Source organism: Myotis brandtii, unplaced genomic scaffold (assembly GCF_000412655.1).
Source record: "Myotis brandtii unplaced genomic scaffold, ASM41265v1 scaffold54, whole genome shotgun sequence".
In the NCBI taxonomy this organism is placed as follows: domain Eukaryota; kingdom Metazoa; phylum Chordata; class Mammalia; order Chiroptera; family Vespertilionidae; genus Myotis; species Myotis brandtii.
The window spans coordinates 1,457,586-1,481,910 of NW_005369989.1; the positions used below are offsets into that span (position 1 = coordinate 1,457,586).

General features: G+C 42.0%; 1 protein-coding gene across 1 annotated transcript in view; it reads left to right on the forward strand.

Moving 5' to 3' along the window:
• The first annotated feature begins 20,299 nt into the window (after nucleotides 1–20,299).
• The window catches only part of RBMS3 (RNA binding motif, single stranded interacting protein 3), a 965,283-nt gene continuing 961,257 nt past the window's right edge, over nucleotides 20,300–24,325 (forward strand). The window contains exon 1 of the mRNA XM_014549237.1: nucleotides 20,300–20,352. The gene's annotated coding sequence lies outside the window, so the exon portion shown is untranslated. The remainder of the gene's footprint in view (nucleotides 20,353–24,325) is intronic.

Sequence of the window (24,325 nt, forward strand, 5' to 3'; positions counted from 1 at the left end):
CAAAGAGGATGTCAGTGTTTAAATTCCTTGCATAAATGTTATTGCTCTGAAGCTCTGCTCCCAATGATTCTGTGTTGCCCTTTAACAACCACCACCACAAGAATAAGCTGCATACGGGGCTGGACTCAGACTGGAATTAGAGCCCACACAGTTCTAATTGTTCAGTAATTTAAACAGAAGAGTAGCATTGCGTTGACTTGGCGAATTTAAAGTTATGCTAAAGCAGGACTTTACCAGCTGGATCCTTGATCTTGTTCAGGAACATACTTGGCTGTGTGCAACAGGGACCACTAATTCAGGAGGTTTGAGAAAAAAGAAAAAAAAATTGTGTGTGTGTGTGTGTGTGTGTGTGTGTGTATATAAATATATATATATATATTTTTTTTTACAAAGGCATAATTTTCCCAAAGCCTACACAGAGTCACTAACATCAGGTTGAGTAGGGATGCTGACATTATTTCAAGAGTAATAGCAGTATTAGCAACTTGTACTTTTGAGAGAAAGGGGAGGATCCACAGGCTCAGCTGTCATTTGGAGGTGAGTGGCCACCTTCAGGAATAACAGAAGCAGGGGCATGCATTCTGGATTTTTCTTCTTCACTATGTGAACACAATGTGGTTCAGTTCTGCACCTTCCTGTCCAATAGCCCAGGGAAATATTGACATTTAACTGCCCTGGCCTGGTATCTTTAGCGTGTGTGTGTGTGTGTGTGTGTGTGTGTGTGTGTGTTGTTTTGTTTTGTTTTGCAACCATTGCATCTCAAATACATACAGGGTTTTCTGGATTCAGGCTCAATAGGGACTACAGTGAATTGATGAACAAGAGGGTGATGGTTTATTTTCTACAAGAGGCCCGATGCACGAAATTCGTGCAAGAGTAGGCCTTCCTTTCACCGGCTGCCGGCACTGGCTTCCCTCTGGCACCCGGTACCCAGGCTTCCCTCGCAGCCCTAGCTTCATCTGGAAGGTTGTCCAGAAGGATGTCTGCTCTAATTAGCATATTAGCATATATAGGACTGATCCTGTGGTTGCTTTAGTGACCACTGTGCCTCCACATTCCTCCCTTCACAACCAGAGCTGACTTTTATATCACGAGAATCTGGACTCTGTGTGGCCACATCTCCACAATTTTTATTCTGAATTAATAATGTATATTTTCCCAATATTTAAACATAGGCAACTGCCTAACCAACAAGCCAAACCAATGCTGGGCAGACCAGAGGAAATGCCTCAATAAGCCAGACAGGGCTAGTGGACACTAGTTTTGATGCCTGGTCTCCAGAGTCTTGGGTCCCCATGGTTAGCTCATGAGGTTCTCCCATCTCTCTCTCATGGTAAGGATGTGACTTGCCTCCTCTGCGAGGGGGCTGTTGTAGGTGGTGGGAACACTGCACTTGGCACTAGAATTTCTTTAGGCCAGTGCGGGAAGCCACCGCTTGCCAATACTGTCACAAGAGTGCACCAAGGAACATGGAAGGCCGATGGACCTTGTTGTTGGCAGGGCTGACGCTAAGCACTAAGCACCTGTTGTTCGTGTTGAGCTAGTGGTGGCTCAAGGCAATTCCCTAACCTGAGAATCCTTTCTGGCACCTTTGACCTGAGTGATCATAGCATGTCCTGTATCCATTCTGCACCTCAGTTGGCTGTCCCATCCCTGCAATGTGAATGAGTAGTGTTGGCCTTGCCCATTTCTTGGTGTGTTTGTCAGGATTTAATACAGAGTGGATATGAACATTCAATACTTCGTGAATGTTGAACACTAAAGAGGACAGCAACCTTGGGATGGTGGTTCAAGATCGGGGTTGTGTCCTTCTGAATATATAACTCAGCAGCTCTGAGATCTGGTCAAGTTGTGTGATCCTTCCGGGATTTGGGTTTCTCACTTGTAAAGACCAGGTTTTCTTAGGAGGGACAGTAGAGTGAATAAGAGAAGGCCAACCTGAAATCAAGGTGACACTGTTAGTTATGGTGTGATCTGAATCAGTTCCGTAATCCTTGCTCCTCAGTGTGGTCTGGCAGCATCAGCAACTCTTGGGTCTCTGTAAAGACCAGGTTTTCTTAGGAGGGATAGTAGAGTGAATAAGAGAAGGCGAACCTGAAATCAAGGTGACACTGTTAGTTATGGTGTGGTCTGGGTCAGTTACGTAATCCTTGCTCAGTGTGGTCTGGCAGCATCAGCAACTCTTGGGTCTTGTTAGAAATGCAGAGTTTCAGGCCCCACCTTGGACCTGCTAAATCAGAAGACATTTCCCAGGTGATCTGCTAGCATGTTAGAGTTTGAGAAGCTTTGACTTAACCTGGGGTTATGCAAAATGTGGTCCTGGACAAGCAACATCACTATATAGGGACCTGTTAAAGTATTGCCCCCCCCCCCCCCCCCGCCCCTGCAACTTCAGACCCAGACCCACTGAATAAGCAGTCAGGGATTAGGAAGCTATGGGTTAGCCAAGTCCATGATTCAGGTGACCTCCGTGCACCACTGATTTAAATATTTAAGCTTCAATTACCTCCTTATTTCCCATGTAACTGCAATAAGTATATCGTTAGCTTTAAGGATGGAAAACTATGGTGTGGTAAGTACAATTATCGTAGAGTGTAATATAGTTGGATGTGATACAGTAGAATCTAATACACTATAATATATTATAATATGTATATATAGAGAGAAAACAGTCACATATAATGAACAAAACTTGATAAATAGTGTGCAGTGAAGAGTGAAAAAGGAATTGGAAACAAGGTAATTCATGAGGTTCTGTGTCAGTTATGGTACTTTGGTTTCAAGCCAAAAAACAAAAACAAACCATGGCTAACTTAAGCAAAATGGACTTTATTGTAAGGATATGGGGTAGGTCGTAGAATTAAATTTAAAAAAAAATGAGCCTTCAGAGCTTGGAAAAGGCAACAGGAAGGGAGCTCCAGGGACCTAGGATGGTTACAGAAACTAATGGACGATCTCTCCAGGGCCCTCCCTCAGGATGAGGCATCTCATGTTGCCCTTGGGCCATTCCTCTCAAGATCCCAGTCTTGGCAAAGAAACTGCCTGGCAGGCTTGGGTTGCCTGGAGGACAAGACACCTGAATTGCTGTGTAGTGGGGGTGGAGGAGTTTCTCAAAGGAATACACTGTTATCAAAAAATGTGGGCCTGGTCCGACTGGTGTGGCCCAGTGGTTGAGCCTCAACCCATGAACCGAAGGTCACTTGTTCCATTCCTAGTCAGGGAACATGCCCGCGCTGTGTGCTCGGTCCCCAGTGCGGGGGGCGCGTACAGGCGGCAGCAGGTCAATGATTCTCTCTTGTCACTGATGTTTCTATCTCCCTTTCCCTTCCTCTCTCTGAAATCAAGGAAAACATCTTTTGAAAAATGTGGGCGTGGGGGTTGGGCAAGTAAATCCACAGACGCCCACGACAGATATTTCTAGCTCCAGGATTCTGAGTCTAACATTATGCGTGGACCTTGCACCCCGCACTGGGATAGGAAATCCTGAGCATCACGCCAAAAGACAGGCGCTAGCTTTCAGGAAACCTGGCTGCCTCCTTTCACTGTGCGGCCTTAGGACTTTTCTTGGTATCCAGACCTGAGTGCGTACTTTTGCCTTGGCGATCAAGAGCTGTGTGTGCCAGGGGGGCGGAGCCTACCTTCATGTAGACACTGTTGCTCAGGTGCCTCTCTGCTCAGGCTAATGCTCCGAAGTTCCCCTGGCTTCTGCCCTTTCCGTAATGAAGCCATGGAGTATATACAGAATGGGAGAATAAACCTCGGAGCTCCCCCTCCCCCATCCCCACCTCTGCCCTGCCCTCCAGCATTTTATCAGTGATTGTAAAACCATGCTCATGTCTAAAATTTGCCATATTGGCTCCATGCACTGTTTGTTTTTATGAATATTTTGTTCATGTGGGACAAATAGCTGTGCATGGCTTGAGCTCCAGCTCTATCTTTTTTTCTTTTTTCATCTTTTGATTCTACCAGTTAATCACAAAAACGACCCTTCTGTGTGTGGGAGTTTTCCCCGGTGTGTGTCTGTGCCATGGTAACAGTAGCTGGTAATGGTTTGTCTGTGTGGGGAAATTGGCATGAAGGCTGGCTTATTTAATGTGCAAGGGAGGGAAGAAGGGATTTTTCAGAACCTTTACAAATGATCGCGCTGATATCTTGTGCATAATATGGTGCTTTGGGACATTTGCTAATCAAAGCACAGAGACCTGGGGAGGCTGGGAGGTCCAGTGGTTACAGGCCCTGTCCATGGAGCAGGCTTGTCCCAGCATTACCCAGGAACTCACCTTTTCACATGTCCTGGGTAACTTGGGGTTTCTTGTACTGCTCTTTATAATGGACACATCAATGATTCCACCTCAAAGTTGTATTTAAAATAGTTAGTAGACCAAGGCCAAGATAGGCAATACCAATTCAAATTTTTTTATTTTATTTTAGATTTGAAATTGTATGGCGTTCCTGTGCTCACTGTTAAAGATGCATTTACTTCTGTAGGAGGAGGAAGACTCTGTTGAGTGCTCTGTTGAGAATAAATATAGTGGTGTCTCCTCTGATGAAAGGGTTTTCATTTTAAAGTCCTTGTGGGAGTTAGAAATTACGTGCAATTAAGATTACCCTTGAAAATGTTACATTCCCAATTAAATTCAGTATCTATGGTTTTGTTTATATACTTTTGCAGTAAAATAACATATTGAATATATAATTTTATAGCACATTTTATAAGCTATAATAATAAAAGTGTCATATGCTAATTAGACCGGACATCCTTCTGGATGTCCTTCCAGACGACCTTCTGGACAAAGCCGGGGCTGCAAGGGAAGCCCAGGTCCCAGGTGCCAGAGGGAAGTGGTGCTGGCAGCCGGGGGAAGGAAGGCCTACTCTTGCATGAATTTCATGCATTGAGCCTCTAGTGTGTAGTATATTTATATATGTGCATATTTATATTTAATATATAATATATTACATATAACTTATTTGTAATATATGAAATACATAATATAATATAGTATGTAATATGTAATCCTATATAATAAAAGAGTAATATGCAAATAGACTGAACGGCAGAACAACTGAACAACCAATCAAAGTGTAATATGCTAATGATATGCTAAGACTGCTCAACCACTTGCTATGATGTGCACTGACCACCAGGGGGCAGATGCTCCAACCAGTAGGTTAGCTTGCTGTTGGTGTCTGGCCAATCAGGACTGAGCAAGATGGGCCAGACACGCCCTGGAGCCCTCCAGTGGTCCCTTCCTGGACCGATCATGCATCGGTGGGGTCCCACAGCCTGGCCTGTGCCCTCTTGCAATCTGGGACCCCTCAGGGGATGTCAGAGAGCTGGTTTCAGGCCACTCCCCTTGCGTGGGCACCAGACGCAGGTCTCATGGCTGGCAAATGCTGTTGTGGCAGCGCGAGCCTCTCCCAATTGGGACTGATTGGGCGTGAGCCGGCGACAGGCACAGTGGGACTGATATGAGCGGGAGCAGCAGGTAGGAGCTGCAGGTAGCATTGGACTGTGGGTTTTGGCCCAATCCCTGCAGGCCAACCAGAGGGACTCCACCCATGCACGAATTCATGCACCAGGCCTCTAGTATATTATACTTATGTATTTACATAACAGTACAAATATTTACAACATATAAATAAAATACATCTCAATAATAAGGCATAAGAATAATTATAATATATACTATGTTTATAATTCATAATTTTTATATTGTGTATGTATACAAACTACACAAGTCTGTAATTTATATGCATGTGTATGCAGCATCTATAACTGGATTCATGTTCACAATGTTTTACAGGGTTTTAATTACAGAAGCAAATATGCTTATATTTGAAATCCCAGAAGCCATGGCACCTGTGACTAGCTTCTCTCCACCTCGAGGCCTTGCACTAGGGTACAAAGTGCCTTCTGTTAGCTTCCTTTGGAATTTTCTCGTTTTATCCCTGCATATGGCATATCAGCATTTGGTATCACTCTGGCTTTTCTGCTCAGTGCTATGAACTTAAACTCTGCATAGGCATAAAGCATGGGTCATTTTGGAAGTCTGGTTACCTACCGATCTCAGTTTTGGACATTAGTATTTGGGAGCACAAGAAGCCCCCATATTTGCTAGTCTGCTAGGATTGCCTTCAGAATGGCAATTGTTTAGCATCCATTCAAAGAAAACCAGTATTTCTGGCAAATGGATGATAATTTAAATCCTGACAATTTACTCTTATTTTAACCATCATAAAAATGCTGGTCTATCTATTATACATGAAAGGGAATATTGGAAGCCAGAGGAGAAACCTGCTGGTGTGCACTGCCTTTCAGTCCCATCACCTCAACTTATAAACAAGTCGGTTCTATACTTATGTCCCTCTGCAAACCGCACATGCCTATTACATATGTCAAATATAATGTAAATCAGCAGTTATCATTGTCCCCACACCATTTTCCCACAGACTGCAGTTCGATTTTCATAAACAGCTGTTTCTCAAAAATGATATTTAGAATTTCCCTCTCCAATGAACTCTGAGTATATTACATGCCATCTCTTCTCATTGTCATTATAAAGCAAAAGAGGCTACCCTGTTAACTAAATTCCGTCCTGTCCTTCTAGCAGAAGATGATACAATGAGGGTATTTTCTGATTCACTGGTAATTTTTTTTTGCTCTTATTTGTTCCAGGTTGACTAAAGAATTGAAATTGGTTTGTGAGTGAGGTTCTTGGAACCCATCTTATTATATTGGACTCATCCCTTGCATTTGGTCATTGAAAAAGGAAGCATTAGGGGGGAGAAAAACCCAGGTCCGGAAATGTAGAAAAACAAGTTGTGTTTGGATGGAAATTTCCACTCGGTTCTCCTTACGACCTGTCTAGAATATTGTGCACCTGTGATTAGCTTCTCTCCACCTCGAGGCCTTGCACTAGGGTACAAAGTGCCTTCTGTTAGCTTCCTTTGGAATTTTCTCGTTTTATCCCTGCATATGGGCATATCACCTGAGCTCAGCATTTGGTATCACTCTGGCTTTTCTGCCCAGTGCTGTGAACTTAAACTCTGCATAGGCATAAAGCATGGGTCATTTGGAAGTCTGGTTCCCTACCGATCTCAGTTTTGGACATTAGTATTTGGGAGCACAAGAAGCCCCCATATTTGCTAGTCTGCTAGGATTGCCTTCAGAATGGCAATTGTTTAGCATCCATTCAAAGAAAACCAGTATTTCTGGCAAATGGATGATAATTTAAATCCTGACAATTTACTCTTATTTTAACCATCATAAAAATGCTGGTCTATCTATTATACATGAAAGGGAATATTGGAAGCCAGAGGAGAAACCTGCTGGTGTGCACTGCCTTTCAGTCCCATCACCTCAACTTATAAACAAGTCGGTTCTATACTTATGTCCCTCTGCAAACCGCACATGCCTATTACATATGTCAAATATAATGTAAATCAGCAGTTATCATTGTCCCCACACCATTTTCCCACAGACTGCAGTTCGATTTTCATAAACAGCTGTTTCTCAAAAATGATATTTAGAATTTCTCTCTCCAATGAACTCTGAGTATATTACATGCCATCTCTTCTCATTGTCATTATAAAGCAAAAGAGGCTACCCTGTTAACTAAATTCCGTCCTGTCCTTCTAGCAGAAGATGATACAATGAGGGTATTTTCTGATTCACTGGTAATTTTTTTTTGCTCTTATTTGTTCCAGGTTGACTAAAGAATTGAAATTGGTTTGTGAGTGAGGTTCTTGGAACCCATCTTATTATATTGGACTCATCCCTTGCATTTGGTCATTGAAAAAGGAAGCATTAGGGGGGAGAAAAACCCAGGTCCGGAAATGTAGAAAAACAAGTTGTGTTTGGATGGAAATTTCCACTCGGTTCTCCTTACGACCTGTCTAGAATATTGTAAGGAAAATTTTGCCAACAGCAGAATTAGTGCCTTCCCAAGGTCCCGGATATGCACGGTAGCTCTCCTTATGACAGGACTCCCTTAATTGTCATTTCAGGTTGTCCAGAATGACAGGAGTAAAACAGAAAACAAGAGGTTTGTGTAGAATAAGAGCCGAGTTCATCAGGGCTATTAAAAATTCTAATGACACGAAAGCCAATTATTGTGACTTCAGGTGGTTATTCTGAGTGCACTTAGATACGTGACAGCCGCGGTAAACATTTCAGCCCAGACAGCTCCATTAATTAACTACCTCTCAGGAGTCTAAAGCGTTCGGGGCGTACATGCTTCAAGAGCCCCGTGGAATACTCATAAGATACATATTCCAGGCAAGTCCAGACAGGCACTCCAGGTACTTCATAACATTTTCCCCATGTACTTGTTTGACATTTCTTTATGAGAGTAAAGCTCAGATTTAAAAATTCTTTACCCCATGCTCCATTTTTTCCTCCTATAGAAAATTTATACAGAAAATTCTATAGCAACTTAAAAATGAAAATAAATGTGTCTGAAGAGGGCAGCCTTTCCACAATTTCTTGGAATTTATTCCACTTAAATACACATTGCATTGGGTGGTGAATTTTTTTTTTCCTCCTGATTTAATACTTGTGAATGCTTTGTACACATGCTGGCCTTAAATTCCATTCTCTTAAAAGTAGGCTCAATTCTCCACCTCACCTCCCTCTCATTTAAAAAAAAGTTTTAAATAATGCAGGTGGCAACAAAATTCTTCGAAATAGACGGCAGTGGATGAAGGAAGGTGAAGGAATTAGCCAATGAACATATGGGCATCAGCCCTCCCACATTGTAACCAGATTGGATTCCTCTGTTTGGCCAGTAATCATCAATAATCATAGGACACTAATGAGAAACTTTGGGCTTCTTCTGCTTAAAAGAGAACCCTGACAATGCCTGACACCATCATATATGTTTTACAAGTTTCCAATACACTTTGCCAGAAAACCTTCAATTTCCTCATTTGGCCAATGAATCCAACTCTGAGTTTTAAGTGTGAAATGTGTTAGTGCCTGGAATTTTCTGGACGTTATATAACCTAATCCATAACTTCCTAAATGATGGTTTTCCCTACTATAAGTTCCAAAAGTAACAACCACTTATGGGATGAGGGTTGGGGGAGCTGGAGGATGTAGAAAAATGTGGCAAGGAATCAATCAATCCATTTCCCACAAAACAGATAACACACACACACACACACACACACACACACACACACACACACACAACAAACACTATGTAAGTGTTCTATCTTTGGGGCTATCCTATGTAAGGAAAGTCAAGGTATTGCTTGCAGTGGTTCTCAACCTTCCTAATGCCGCGACCCTTTAATACAGTTCCTCATGTTGTGGTGACCCCCAACCATAAAATTATATTCGTTGCTACTTCATAACTGTAATTTTGCCACTGTTATGAATCGTAATGTAAATATCTGATATGCAGGATGTATTTTCATTGTTCGCGACCCACAGGTTGAGCCTTAAAGTGTTTACGGACACTTCAAGTTCCAAGGCAGTTCCTTGAGGAGTTGGGATCAAATTTTTCACTTAGGCTGATATACACTACAAATTAGCTCACTCATTAGGTAATTCATTATTTCCTCAGGTCACTCATTACTTTTCCCGGAATGTTGTATGGAAGCTCCAATCCCTGAGATGTTAATAGATGTTCAGTAAGAAAACAAGTTGAGAGAGAACGAAAGGAGGAGGAGAAATGTGGGGGATGGGAGGGGGGAGCAAGTAAATTCTTCCAGTTATTCTGGAAGAAGAACTTTGGGAAACAGAATTGAACAAATTGACCCAAGGAAGGGTCTTTGGAGCTGAAATTCTCAATACCTTTATATGCCAAAATGTTCAGTGATTAGAGAGGGGTTAGAGCACTGTCCTATGTGTTTCTGTTCCTGCTTTTCTGGTACGTAAACATCCCAGTGAGAGATAAAAACAATGTACAAACTCCAGCCTGTCGATCTACTCTGGCCCAAGCCTGTCTTTGCAAATAAGGTTTTTTGTTTGTTTGTTTGTTTTGGTTTTTTTTATTGGAACACAGCCACAGCCAATTCTTTATATATTGTCTCTGGCTGCTTTCATACTACCGGGGCAGATTTGAATAGCAGTCAAAGAGACCATATAACCACAGAGCCTAAGATATTTATTGTAAGGCCCATTTAGAAAAATTTTGCTGACTTCTGGGTTGGGTTGGATCACTTGGGAAATGAACATTTCCCCAAATGAACTAAGGGACCATTTTTCGGCCGTAGTTCCTTCTGTGGGTCCTGTTTCTGCACAGCGCAGATTGGGGAACAGTCAGCTCACGCTTTCCGTATGAGTGTGTGCTCTCCCCGCCTCAGGACCTTGAAAGCCTAACTCCCTACCCTGCCCTGTTAGGCAGCTGCTAGTGGAGGATTTCTGTTTCCCTGAGACATAGAGCGGCAGATCCAGCCCAATAGCTAAAGTGAATCAGTTTGTTTTTTAGACGATATAGCAAGATCAAGTTGAGTTTCAGAGAGAGAAAGCTGCATGATAACAGGAAGCTTATCATTTATTTACAGAGCATCTTGTTCGTTGTTTTTAGTCTTTTGCAGGAAGGGAGCTGGAGGTTATCTTGTGCTCATGTCTTCAGGGACTTTGAGTTCTCTCTCCTTGAAGAAAGTGACTGCGAGACCTGTTAAATAACAATGTGAAAATTCAGGGACTGATTTTTTTTTTAAAAAAAAAGACCCAAAGGAGGAAAAATCCTGAAACTTTTTGTCCCTACAATTCAGGAGGTTAATGTATTCCTGTGCCTGAGGTATGACTCACAGGACACTATATGCTTTCTACAGACTTTTATTGTTATTATTGTAAGAGGTGAATAGTTTTCCTGCCAATAAGGTGAATTAGTTATCTATTGCTGTGTAACAAATGACCCCCAAATTTAGCCATCAAAAAACAAACACTGATTATCTTGTACAATCTGTTGCCGAGGGTAGGAACTTTGTGATCAGACTGGCTGGGTGGTTCTGGGTCAGGGTTTCTCTTAAAGTTTCAGTCAAGCCATTGCTAAGGCTGCAATCTCTGAAGATTTGACTGGGGTTGAACTTTCAAGTTCGTTCACATGGATATTTGCAGGAGGTTCCCGTTCCTCACCAGGTGGGACACTCCATAGCGTGGCTCATGAGATAACTCCTCCCAGAGTAAGTGACCCAAGTGCAAGAGAGCATGGCCAAGATTATAACCTAATTGAGGAAGTGACCAATCATTATTTCTATATTCTATTGGTCAACCATACCAACCCTGTACATCGCCAAGGTCAATACCAAGAAACAGAGGTCCTATGAGGCCACCTTGGAACCTAGATACCACATTGTATTTATTTAAAATAATATGTTTTGGTGAAATCTCTACTGCACTACCTCCTTGCCCCTGGCCTTGGAAACTCAAAGCCCAAGGCCAGGAAGTTAAGTCTAAAATCAGTTCTGCACACACAACATCATTCCTTGCCCACAGAGCACCATTTTGTAAATGAGAATAAACTACTCTCTCTAAGACATTTGTCAGAAAATTATATCAATTTTGTTACAGCAGGGCACTTTACAACTCCTGCTGGAAAAGGGTTGCAATATACTGGTGTATGATTTTGTTGTGCTGTGAGTGGCTCCCTCATGCAGGGCATAACATGCACAGCCTCATATTTGGTGGAAGGAGCAACACCCTTTGCAGTAGAGTTTGGGTATACATTAATTGCCCTCACTGGACTGTAACTCTGAGGGTAAGAACTGAGTCTTCATTCATTCATTCATTCATTCATTCATTCCACTAATATGTCCTGAAACACTGCTATGTGCATGATAGTAAAAGTGATGGTTAAAAAAGGAAAGTGGTAAAATGGTAAGAAACCTTCTCTCTTGGTATTTATATTCTAGCGAGGGACATGAACCATGTACAATGAAACAAATACATAAGAAAAATCTCAGATAGTGATAGGAGCTGTGAAGGAATCATAATAGGATAATTATGATTATCCTAAGGGCAGGCTTACCGGTACATGTGGATCTTTCGGGCAGGGCGAGACTGAGGAGAATCTTATCCATCATTGTAACCCCTATTGCTGATAGAGTGCTTTCCACATGTCATGTGTACAACAAAATGCTTGTAAAGTTCAAGTGCACCGAGGGGCCAAGGAACTAGCAAATAAAAACCCTGGGAGCACCATTTGGATCTCAGAAATTACATAAGGTATTTTAACTCCTGGAAGGAGATGGAGTCTGTATTATTCTACATCTGCTTTTTGTCAGCAAAATACAAAAAAAAAAAAAAAGACTTGGTTAGGTGTTCTGAACAAGACTCATTTATTCCTCCTCCATCTCTGGAAAATAAATCAAACCAAGAGGTAAAGCCTTTCTAATAGAGTTCCTAAGTCAGTTTTTAGTACTGTGTTGTCTGGAGATTTTCTCCCTTTTATTTTTTTGCATTGAGGCTAGCTTAGATTTATTGCCTTTTGCATTTTGTCATGGAATGAGGACACAATGAGTAACTCATCTAATTTCCCATTTCACAACTTCAGAGGGAGGAGCGTGGAGATTTGGGAGGTGGCCCAGAGGAGGGCAGCGGAATGATGAATAGGCTGGAAACTAGGGCACGCAGAGAAAGGTTAAATAAAACGGGTTGATTTAATTGGGAAAAGAATACCAAAGGATGCTTAGCATTCGAAAGAGATGGAGAATAGGTGAGCTGCTTGTCATATACCTTAACGATCTGGGCTTTTACTGAAACTGGGAAGATTTAGGTCACCCTTCAGGTAGCGTTCCTTACCCAACTGTCAGGATTCTCTGGAGTGTTAGGAATGTGACAGAACTCCATGACTGAGCTTGTTTGGAACCGAGTTCTGGGATTCCCTAATTGAGCGCCATGATTTCTTATTGAAATGAAGGTAATTAGTCTGTGATTGTGTCTATAAAGGATAGGAAGGATGGAGACTGTTTGTTAAGTATCTCATGGACACCAGTAGTATAGGCAATCAGTAAATGTCAAGTAAACGTAGCAACAGATATTTGAATCTGTGTCCTGGGCTATCACAAATGTAATGAGGACATCATGCTGCTCTTTTCCTAGCAAAATTATTAAAGAGACCCCAGCACTTCACCCCACATCCTTATTTTCTTTATCAATTTCCTTTTCTTAGCTTGCCTGGCATGCAGACACGTCCTTGTGACTTTTTTTTTGTAGCTACTTATTAAGGTGTGCGTGGGTAGAGCCTTTACCACTTACACTTTGTAAAGTTTCTCGCCTTGGAAGAAAGGTTTTTGAGTCAGCTCTCCATACCTTATTAAAAATGTTACTGCTGTCTAGGTGATTTGCTTTTCTCGTCTTGTTTCTTGCATGATTCATCTCGTTGGGGTTGGAAACATGCTTTTTCATCTAAAATGAAAACCCCAAAAGTCATGGCCTGTCACCCGGAGTTCAGTCCGTCTGCGGAACCCATGCTGGTTCTTGGATCATCTTTGTCAATGACTTTTTGTGCTAAGATGTTAAATGCAGATGTCCAATTGGCACCTTCCAACACTATTTATTTTATTTTATTATTTTTTTTTGTTCTTCAAATATGCTCAAGGCGGAATGCAGGAGAAAACTCCAGCTACTGAAAAATGTATGTGTTGCCAGAGTTCCTTCCCTTGTGATGATGGGCAGTTAGACTTGGAGGAAGCTAGCTGGCCAAGCAAAGGACAGTTGGGGGATGGAGTGCAGCGGCTGGCTGGCTGGCTGGCTGGCGGGCAGTCTTGCTGCAGCATCTGGCAGATTGACTCAGTTATGAGCTGCCATTGAATTGGGTCTGTCTTCCAGGTTTCTGCATAGCGCGTCTCTGTCCTTTGTTTAACAGAACACTGTTACAGGGAAGCCCCTTAGTAGCACTCTCTGCTTGCTTTTGTCACTAAAATGTTCTACACACTCCTCCTCCTGAACCCCCTTCTCAATGATGTAAGTCACCTGGATTTCCGTAAGCCTCGCAGCCCAGGGAAGGGAGAGAGAGAAGATGTAAAGTAAGGTCAGTGTTTTGGTTTCAACGTTTCGTTGACTTCTAGCTTCTCTCTGCTTTTGTAGATCACCTAGTGCTTTCAAGGTTTCCCTAAAGCATTCCTGAGACATTTCATGTGGTATAACACGTATCCATTAACCAATGCTCTCAACTTCAAAGTGGTGTCTGCTATTTTCTTATTTCTTGCCCTAGTTCCTTTAGCCATTGATATTTTATAGCAAGCCAGAGCAAGGGACTCTGCATTCTAATAATGTGAAATCTGGGCCAATGGTGCTATGCTTTCTGAGAATTACAGTAGCCTTTAGAGCTCTGGAACCCTACAATTTTTATTGTATTTGCCGTCAAGAGTGTAACTTTCATCACCACTATCTCTTATTTAACAGTCTCCTTTTTCATTCTTGCCGAAGTTGAAGAGGGTTAAGTTTACGGAAACTACTAATTAATTTGACGTTTACTGAGCACTTACTATATTCTAGGCACAGGCATGCCTGGTTACAAGCGTAAGTAAGACCCAGCCCCAACTTGCTCCCCCTCCCCACCATAAGCTCATGGAATGTACAGTCAACAACAGGAAGCTGCATTTAGAAGGCTGTTATAAGAGAGTGGGATCAGCATTTGATGAGGTAGGTGCAGATGTGTTGGGAACACAGCAGAAGGGCAGTAGCCCATTCTTGGTCCTCAGGAAGGTTTTCCAAGGGCAGAGCATGGATATCTAAACTGAAACCCTTACCCAACCATTTAATTGGGCTGTGGTGGTTTCAAGGTTCAATCTACTAGTATATCAGTAGATTAAAAATCAGACTCTTTTCCCCCAAGCATCTTCACACAATTTCCAGAAATATTTCTCTGGAGTTTCAGAGTTCATTTTTATCTGTTCAGGAAAAAAAAAAGGAAACTGCTCTCCATAATATCTTTGGGTCTCCATGCCTCTCCTCTCCATCATCCTTGCCCTTCAGTGGGTGCAGGTAGCGGTGGAAGGGTGTGCTGGGATTATTCTGGGATTTTTCTTTGCTTCTAAGATTTACTATCAATCCACTGAAGAGGCTCCTTTAAAAAAGCAAGTTGCTGGATTCCACTTCCAGAGGTTTGTGAATTCTTGGGGCCAGAGAATTTGCACTTTAACCGGCATGTATCATTATGCCGATCTGAATACTGCCCTTTTATTAACCACTAGTGGCCTGGTACACGGATTCATGCACATTGAAAGGAAATTAATTAGAAGAAATATCTTAATACCACTATTTGCCCTTTCTCTGTAATAGAAGTGTCAACCAAATTCATGATTGACAATGACAAATGAAACACACACATGCGATTGGTGTCAGTAAGAGCTTTGTATCGCGCCTGTGCGAGTCAACTTAGCCTTTTACATATATAGAATAAACTTGCTTAATTAGACCTGCTTTCTGATATAGCTAAATTTCTTCCAGCCCAGTGACGCACCCCAACTTCTCTTTCAGGTAATTGTCAGCAACACAACAGTAAATATCAACATGAAGCAGATTATTATTGTAGATCACGCAGGGAGAACAAAGGGTAAAGTATTTAACTGCAGCAGTGTTTGACTATATTCTGCGCAGTGAACAAAACTGAAGTCATTTTCAAGGTCCACCATTTCTTCTTTTCAGTTGGGTCAAGTTTCTAAGGTTTTAAAATCTCCTTTTTCCAGCTAATGAAAAGAAAATAGGATTCTACCGAGTCTCCTATCTACCTTTTACAGGACTTCTGTGAGGATCAAATGAGATGAGGCATGGTAACACGCTTCACAGACATTTGGTTAAAGTGTGAAATGCTGGCACTTGTCTATAAAGCAAGTCGTGTTCCTGGGCTGAAGAAACTGCAAGGAGGCTAGTCATTGCTAGGGAGAGGAAGCTGGCCGTTGCAACGTGACATCATTGCCTGGCACCCACAACGACCATTTCCGGGTTGGGCTGTGGGCCACATTTTGCACCATGGGGCCTTGGCAGAGTCAGCTGCGATTTGGTGGGCTGTTGCTCCGGGGTGGTGGTGGGGCCTGTGTCCCACTTGTGGAAAGCCGAGTCTTACTTTGTGGGCACCAGGTCTGTGGCATCAGTGCATGTTATGGCAGCTCCTGTGTTGAGTGTCTGCTCCCTGGTGGTCAGTGCGTGTCATAGCGACTGGTCAGACGGTTGGACACTTAGCATATTAGCCTTTTATATATATAGATGGGTTGCTAAAGGCACTAGTAGGAGGCAACTGAGGAAAGGAACAATTACTTACCTGGTTAGTCAGATGAGTTGATTTTTGTCTAGGCTGAACTCCAAACCACACATTATAACTAGTGTATTCAAAGACACATAAAGGAAACCCAATCAGATTTTGTGTTTTGTGCTATGAGACTGCTTTTTGAATGCAGTGACATCCATCAGAAGTTGTGCTGCAGTTCTGAACATTGTCACGTCTTTAAAATGTGTAATTCATGTTGACCAATTGTTTCATTGTTTCTCTGGCCTTTCACATTTATCCTTAACCTAGAAAGGACATGAAGTACGTGAGTCACAATAGCCTGCAATTACCATTATAAAGTTAATTACGCTGTGTCAGTGCTGAAATGCAGTGTGACCTTTAGAAAAAAGCTAAGTGTGAACATGGAAATATTGTGACACTTACCAAGAGTGGAGAGATGAGCATTTCAGATAGAGTAATTGTTGTGCTCAAATCCACAATATCCATCTTCTGCCTTTCCCACTTCAAGGTTATGTAATAATTTGGGTCATCTCCTTCAGGTCACACACCTCATTTTTCTTTAAAATGTTTTTGGACATCAGTGCTCAGATCTTGACTTTGATTGCCATAATTCTGTTTTGATAAAAAAAAACACACACACATACACAAACCCAAAGCTTTGAAGAAGACAAGAGGTAACAAGTGTTGGTGAGAACGTGGAGGAAAGGCACCGTTGATGGGACTATAAATTGGTTCAGCCACTATGGGAACACTATGGAGGTTCCTCAGAAATTTAAAATAGAACTTTGATATGATCCAGTAGTTTCATGTCTGGATAGATATCCAAAGAAAGAATAAATGGGATATCAAGGAGATAATTGGCACTCCATGTTTATTAAGCATTATTTACAATAACCAAGAGAGGGAAACAATCCGTGTGCTAAATGAGGTAAGTCAGACAGTGAAAGACAAACACTATATGATAATCACTTTTATGTAGATCATTAAAAAGCCAACCTTTTGAAAACAAAGAGTGAAATGGTAATTACCAGGGGCTGGGGGGCAGGGTGCAGGAATTTGGAAAATAGTGTGTAAGGGAACAATCTTACAGCTGGCAGATAAATGAGTCCTGGAGATCTAACGCACAGCTTAGAGACTGTAGTCAACAGTGCTGTATTATAACCTTTAAAGTTGTTAAGAGACTACATCTTAATTGTTCCCATCACACAAAATAAATGATAATTATGTGATGTGATAGGTGTTAGAAATCATATCATTATGGTAGTAATCATATTGCAATATGTAAATGTACCAACTCAACCCATTGTGCACCTTAAACTTACACAGTGTTAACATTTCAATTATAACTTAATTTTTTAAAAACTTCATTTTTCTGATAACAAATGTAAAATTCATTGTTATAATTTTAGAAACCTGTATTGTCGTTTGAGACAATGATGAGTTCTGTTCTCAAAGCATGGTATCTTGAAAATTAGTCTGATGGTGAATTCCTAAGTCTTTCAGGAGACTTGAGACTCTGCCAAAGGCCTAATTATTGGACTAGAAAACCAACCAGTAGCCCCTTCCTAAAAATACTGGGAACTTGGAGTCTGCTAAAATATTCAGGCAAGGGGCTCTTCTGGATTACTAGCATTTTCCAGTTTCCTGAGGTTTAAGAGTAATTTTGGGGGGGATATTTTAAACACATAATATTGAATTTCCATGGAAATTCAGTGTTGCCACTATCATCAGTAATCACATATATTTTAAAAGTGGATTCCCATTTACTGGAATAGATTTGGGGCTGGGTAAGAAAGGCGCGTGGGGAGCATCTAACTTAACCTATTTTACAATCAGGAAAACAGCATCTGCGAAGGTACACGGTCTGGCATGGGTCAAGTCTGATACCTTCCAAGTTCGTTCCTGGTGCTTCTCATTGAGGAAACCAGAGTAAGCCTTTAGTTTAACTTCTTGCCACTTCCCCCATAGTTCTCCCTTTATCCAAGCTGAACACTGAAATGCTCCGCTCACACTTTGCTATAGGGCCCAATCCCATTCACCTCCATGGAGCAGGCGAGACAGGGAGGTTCCTGCGAGCGGGTCCCAGCACTGCCGCCTCAGATGGGCTGGTGCTGCAGGAAAGTGGAACTGAGCAGGCAGAATAGAACCTTTAGCCAACATGCCAGTCAGTCTCCCTGTGGCAGAAGTTCAGGAAAGCAGTCGGAACCAGCAAAGGCCAGCACAGAATTGCACAGCGGTCCTGGAAGGCAGATGAAATGCGGTGATGGTGAATCCAGGGGCTGGCAATTCTCTGTTGGTCTCCTGATCATTTTCCAAACACACTGATCGCTTTTGCATCTTCATGCCCCCACCATTAGGTTCTCTCTGCCTGAAGCATCCACAAGTTCCCAAGGAATTGAAATCATGTGAGTTGACTCTTAATTTCAATGAGCTAGCAGGGTATATCATTACACTCCGTAAGTAACAGAAAACAAGATTGCGGTCAATCACACCAGGGGAGTTTAGGCCAAAGGAGCGGCCTGAAGTGTGTTTCAGTTGCTTCACAAGATCAGGGTTCACCTCTCTGCTCTTAGCTTTTTCCTCCTGGTCACAAAATACTTGCTCCAGCTCCATGTAGCTAATTTATACTCAGAGAGAAAGAAGGGTGATGGGAAGGTCTTGTTTTTTCCCTTTTATAAACACACACACAAGATTTCTCAGAACTTTCCCCAATCCCTGAAAAATTATACTCAGGTCTCATTGGCCAGAACTAGAGGGAAGGCAGGCTGAGAAAGTGAGTATTTAGGTTTTCTAGCCTCTATCTTAGAAGCAGGCAAAGAAAAATGGTTTTAAGAAAACGGATTAGCTGCTCTACAGTGAGCATGTGGTGTTTCCCATTCCCAGGGAGCTGGTAACAAAGATGTGGTGAGGTTTTTCCAAAGATAAAGGGTATTTAAAAAAATGTTCTTATTGATTTTTTAGAGAGGAAGGGAGAGGGAGAGAGAGAGAAACACCAATGATGAGGAGAAAGTGAGTATTTAGGTTTTCTAGCCTCTATCTTAGAAGCAGGCAAAGAAAAATGATTTTAAGAATGGGTTTGGATTAGCTGCTCTACCATGAGCATGTGGTGTTTTCCAATCCCAGGGAGCTGGTAACAAAGATGTGGTCAGGTTTTTCCAAAGATAAAGGGTATTTAAAAAAAATGTTTTTATTGATTTTTTTAGAGAGGAAGGGAGAGGGAGAGAGAGAGAAACACCAATGATGAGAGAGAATCATTGATCTGCTGCATCCTGCACGCCCCACAATGGGGATCAAGCCTATAACCCAGGCAAGTGCCCTGACCTGGAATAGAAGCATAACTTCCTGGATCATAGGTCGACGCTCAACCACTGAGCCACCAGCCGGTTTAAAGGGTCTTTTTTATAACAAGAATAACCAACTCTCAAATGACCTCATGTATTAACTTGGATATTTGTGCACCAGTTTGTGTTTCAAGCAGAAACTTATAATAACCTGCCTTATTTTCTTCCTGTTGAATGAATGCTTTATCTATTTAGAGCGCTTTACTGTACAAAGTGCTTCCCACCTGCTATCATATTGGACCCTCACAGTGATGCCAGGACAAAAATGATTATTCCTGCCTCACAGCAGAGAAAGTTGAGACAGAGAGCGCTTGGGTGACTTGCATCAGGTCCAGCAACTCGTGCAAACTGAGACCTGGATCGAGACCTTTTGACTCGGGTGTCCACATTCTGACACTTGTTTCAAAAGAAAGGAAACAAGGATTAAGTTCAGACAGAGTCTCAGCTACGTTAATGTTTGGAACTGCGGAGACGGAAGCCATTTGGTTTGGAGAAATAGAAAGTGTGTTTCGTTTGTGTGACCGTATGACGTCTTTTCTTTTCCCCTCCCTTCTGCAGAGAACGTCAGCCAGCAAGGCCTCAGGTGCTCCTTCCTACAGCAGATGGTCCAGCTCACAGCCACATCAGGTAATGCGCTCGTCTCAGCTACGTTAATGTTTGTAACTGCGGAGACGGAAGCCATTTGGTTTGGAGAAATAGAAAGTGTGTTTTGTTTGTGTGACCGCATGACGTCTTTTCTTTTCCCCTCCCTTCTGCAGAGAACGTCAGCCAGCAAGGCCTCAGGTGCTCCTTCCTACAGCAGATGGTCCAGCTCACAGCCACATCAGGTAATGCGCTCCCTTAACAGCCTTGACATACTCCTTTTCCGAGAATTGTGCTTAAACTGACATGGTTTCGTCACCGGGCGCATGTGGAAGGGATTGGGCTCTTGTCTCTTCTGCCCTCGAAGGTGGCTCCCTCCACAGAGGTTTGTGCAGTTTGGGGTCAGGGCTATGTGAGCTGGGCAGAGACTGGATAATACTGAAGTTCCCTATTCACAGCCTTCCTCGATGAATAGCTGATGAAATCAATTTAGAAATGATTGGAATTGAATGAATTTGTCCTTTTTTTTCTTCAACCAAAGATGATCCTTCCTGTCCCCTTTATTCCAGGAAATCACGTATGCTCCCATGTGGGTGTGCATACATGCATGTATGTTTATGGCACATGTGTCTCTGTCTAAGAGTGTATACATCAATATATCAGAAAATGCACTAATATTAGAATCCCCTCCTCTTTTGTGTGTGTCTAGTCACTGGAGGTGATCAACAAACTCCTTTCAGGCCAAACAATACCGAATATTGATTAACTGCTTTAGGGGAAGTGAGACCAGCTGGGTGCTGTATGGTTCTGTGTGTAAACAAAATAGGATCCTTCCTGTTGGTGAGCAGTATTTACAGGTGATACACTGTGACCACAGGGCTTCTTGCTGAAGCGGCACATGGCGAGAACACGGAATGTGGACGCTAAAAGCTGAGTAGGACTTGCATTCAGATTACATCCTGGTTATGAGTCCAGATAGAAAGAAACTCCCAGTTGTCCTTTGCTTCATGTGTCAGAATTCTCTCTCAGACTTTTCATGTCACCAAGTCTGGCTGTAGTGATTATAAGAGAGGTGCATTACAAATGGGTTCTATTCACATTTTCTCCCTCGTTTTATTGACTTTTGTAGAAATTTGGGATTGGTGATCATTTATCCCGACATCAGCATAATGTGAACTCTTCTTGTATACTCCTTTTTCTCTTCTCGTTGCAACTAGAAAGTAACACTTATCAATAATACAACATTGAAGAAAATTAATAAGAGAAAAAGAAATTCTTTCATTGTGCAAGATTTTATCATAGTTCCTATTTCTATACTGAATTGGTTGGTGGGGATAAAAAGCTGATGTGATGTCTCTCTCTCCCTCCATTGGCCTCAGCTATCCTGTGGATGCTATAGTTTCTGGTAACTTTGGAAGGATGTAGGTATTGCTTCATGGCTGTAAGCTTAGAGAAGAAGTGCAGAAAGGGGCAGTGGCACAGGACATAGGAGATTGCTTTGAATATCCAGGTGTCCTTTACTTCCTATGTAGTAAGTGTTACTTGAAAATGCACTTGGGGTTATGAATCACTATTTCCGATTTCTGTTCTCACATTTTCCAGAGACCTAGTTGAGTAAGTTACTACTCACTTCTCTGCACTCACCCTGATGATGGATGTTATAATCCAGTGGTTCTCAACCTTCCTAGTGCCGCGACCCTTTAATACAGTTCCTCATGTTGTGGTGACCCCCAATTTCATTGTTACAAATTGAACATAATTAAAGCATAGTGATTAATCACAAAAACAATATGTAATTATATATGTGTTTTCCGATGGTCTTAGGCGACCCCTGTGAAAGGGTCGTTCGACCCCCAAAGGGGTCGCGACCCACAGGTTGAGAACCACTGTTATAATATGACATGATATGGTATGATATGATATCATATATGATATAATATGATATAAATCGTCAGGTTCTAATGAAAGTGAGACCCAGAGATGATGTTGTCCAAGGTTATACGATGTAGTTGGCCTGCATTGTTTGTTTTCCCCTCCTTCCACCCCTCTGGAACTCATTCAGTTTTACAAATGAGATCATCTGATGTAGTCATTCTGAAACCAGACACAGTGGGTCCATGGCTGCCTGTCACTACTTGAGCCAAATTAAGCAGGGACAGGGTTGATTGGAGGGGTCTTAACTTGATGGCATTTTCAAATGGTACCCTGATTAAAACTAATATTGGTGACATATCTTTTGTATGGAGGATTCCCTTTAATTCTAAGTGCAAGGAGTGGTAAATTTTTTGTTGTTAGGTGACTTTGTCATTGTGCAAATGTCATAGAGTGTGCTTACATAGACCTAGATGGTATAGCCTACCACCATTATTGTATGTGCTATACTTTCTATGATGGGCAGCCTGGTAGGTTTGTTTATACCAGCATCACCCCAAACATGTGAGAAATGAGTTGCACTATGACGTTAAAGCAGCTACGGCATTACATATGGCTAGGGCATGTGTGATGACTGCAGTGTTACCACGCCTATGACGTTAAGATGGCTAAAATGTCCTTGACCAAAACGTTGTTTTGTGGTACATGACTGCATTCTGTAAGTTTTTGCCTATTGTGCAGGTCATGTGCTCCTTTGCTTTCAGAACTATCTGTAGGCTTCCTGGCTCACTGACTCCTACAAAGGTTCTCCCAATGGGCAGTATTGTTGGCAAGTTGGAAAGAGATAGGGAGGGGAAATCCAGGATATATTTCTAGCTCTCCTGAAACCCTAAAACTGAGTTTCCTGCATTAAATCCCTTCTCCTGGACGGCCTCGGATGGTCTCTGTTTTTCCCACAGATTCCGACTGTTTTCTGACAGATACACCTACCATGGCATGTTGCACTTCATTCTTTTGTTTCGAAAACAGTGGCTTTTAATTTTAGAAACATTATGTGAATATTTGCAGGATCACCAGCCTTGCAGCTGCTGAGCACTCTGAGATTTATTCTCTTGAGCTGGCCTGGTGGGTGGTAATCCCTTTACACCCTATCCCACACTGAATAATTATTCCTCTTCTTTGCTACTCATGCTCTAATCTTTCCCTTTTAAATTTGTGTTTATTGCAAAAACCTTTGTCTTTTGTGTTTGCAATGTAATAGGCTTATTGGCTTTGAAAGTACCTAACACATTCTCAGCCTGAGGTTGAAAATACAAGTGCAACTCAATTCTTGTTTCCAGCGTTGTGTCTTTTTCTGATTTTTGGCATCAACAGAACACTTAGCAGAAAAAAAATTGAGTCATGGATTTATAGTCACTAAGGAAAGTGGATCTTTACCTATTTTTTTTCAGATCTATATGTGTGTGTCTGAATGAAATTTACAAACAAATCTCAGATAGACATAAGCATATACAGTCATGAGTAAATCGGTACATAGGTAGGTACCTGCTCATTCAAGAAGCATCAGTCACTGCCCTAGCCAGTTTGGCTCAGTGGATAGAGCATCGGCATGCTCTGAGTTCGATTCTGGTCAAGGGCACATGTCTGGGTTTGCTGCTTGATCCCCAGTAGGGGGTGTACAGGAGGCAGCCAATCAATGATTCTCATCACCGACATTTCTATCTCTCTCTCTCCCTCTCCCTTCCTCTCTGAAATCAATAAAAATATTTTTTAAAAAAAGAAGCATGAGTCACTCAGTCACTGATGCTACCTGGGTGTGGGGCATGCTGGTCAGTTTTATGATTTGAGCAGTGCTCTTATTGCTTTGATATAATTATGAAATAACCTTGTTTTTGTCTCATTCAATAAGAGTTATGAAGCAACCAAATCTAATCTTATGTTGATGTTTGTGAATTTTTTTGTTAAATGGGGATCTCCTTGGCCTAGGAAGTAATACCAGACAATCTACTTTATATATTACACACACACACACACACACACACACACACACACACACACACACACTATCTATCTATCTATCTATCTACACTAATAAAGAGAAACATGGTAATTAGCGTACGACTGCTACCCTTCCCATTGGCTAATCAGCATATCCTTATGCAAATTAACTGTCAGCCAAGATGGCGGCCGGCAGCCATGCACTGAAGCGAGCAGGGAGGCTTGCTTGCTTCAGTGACTGCGGACTCCAACGTTCCCCGCCTAACTTGCCGGCCTCTCAGCTGCAACTCTAAGCAACTATGTACTATGTTGCAAATAAGAAGCTAAACAAAACCCCAGAAACCAGCC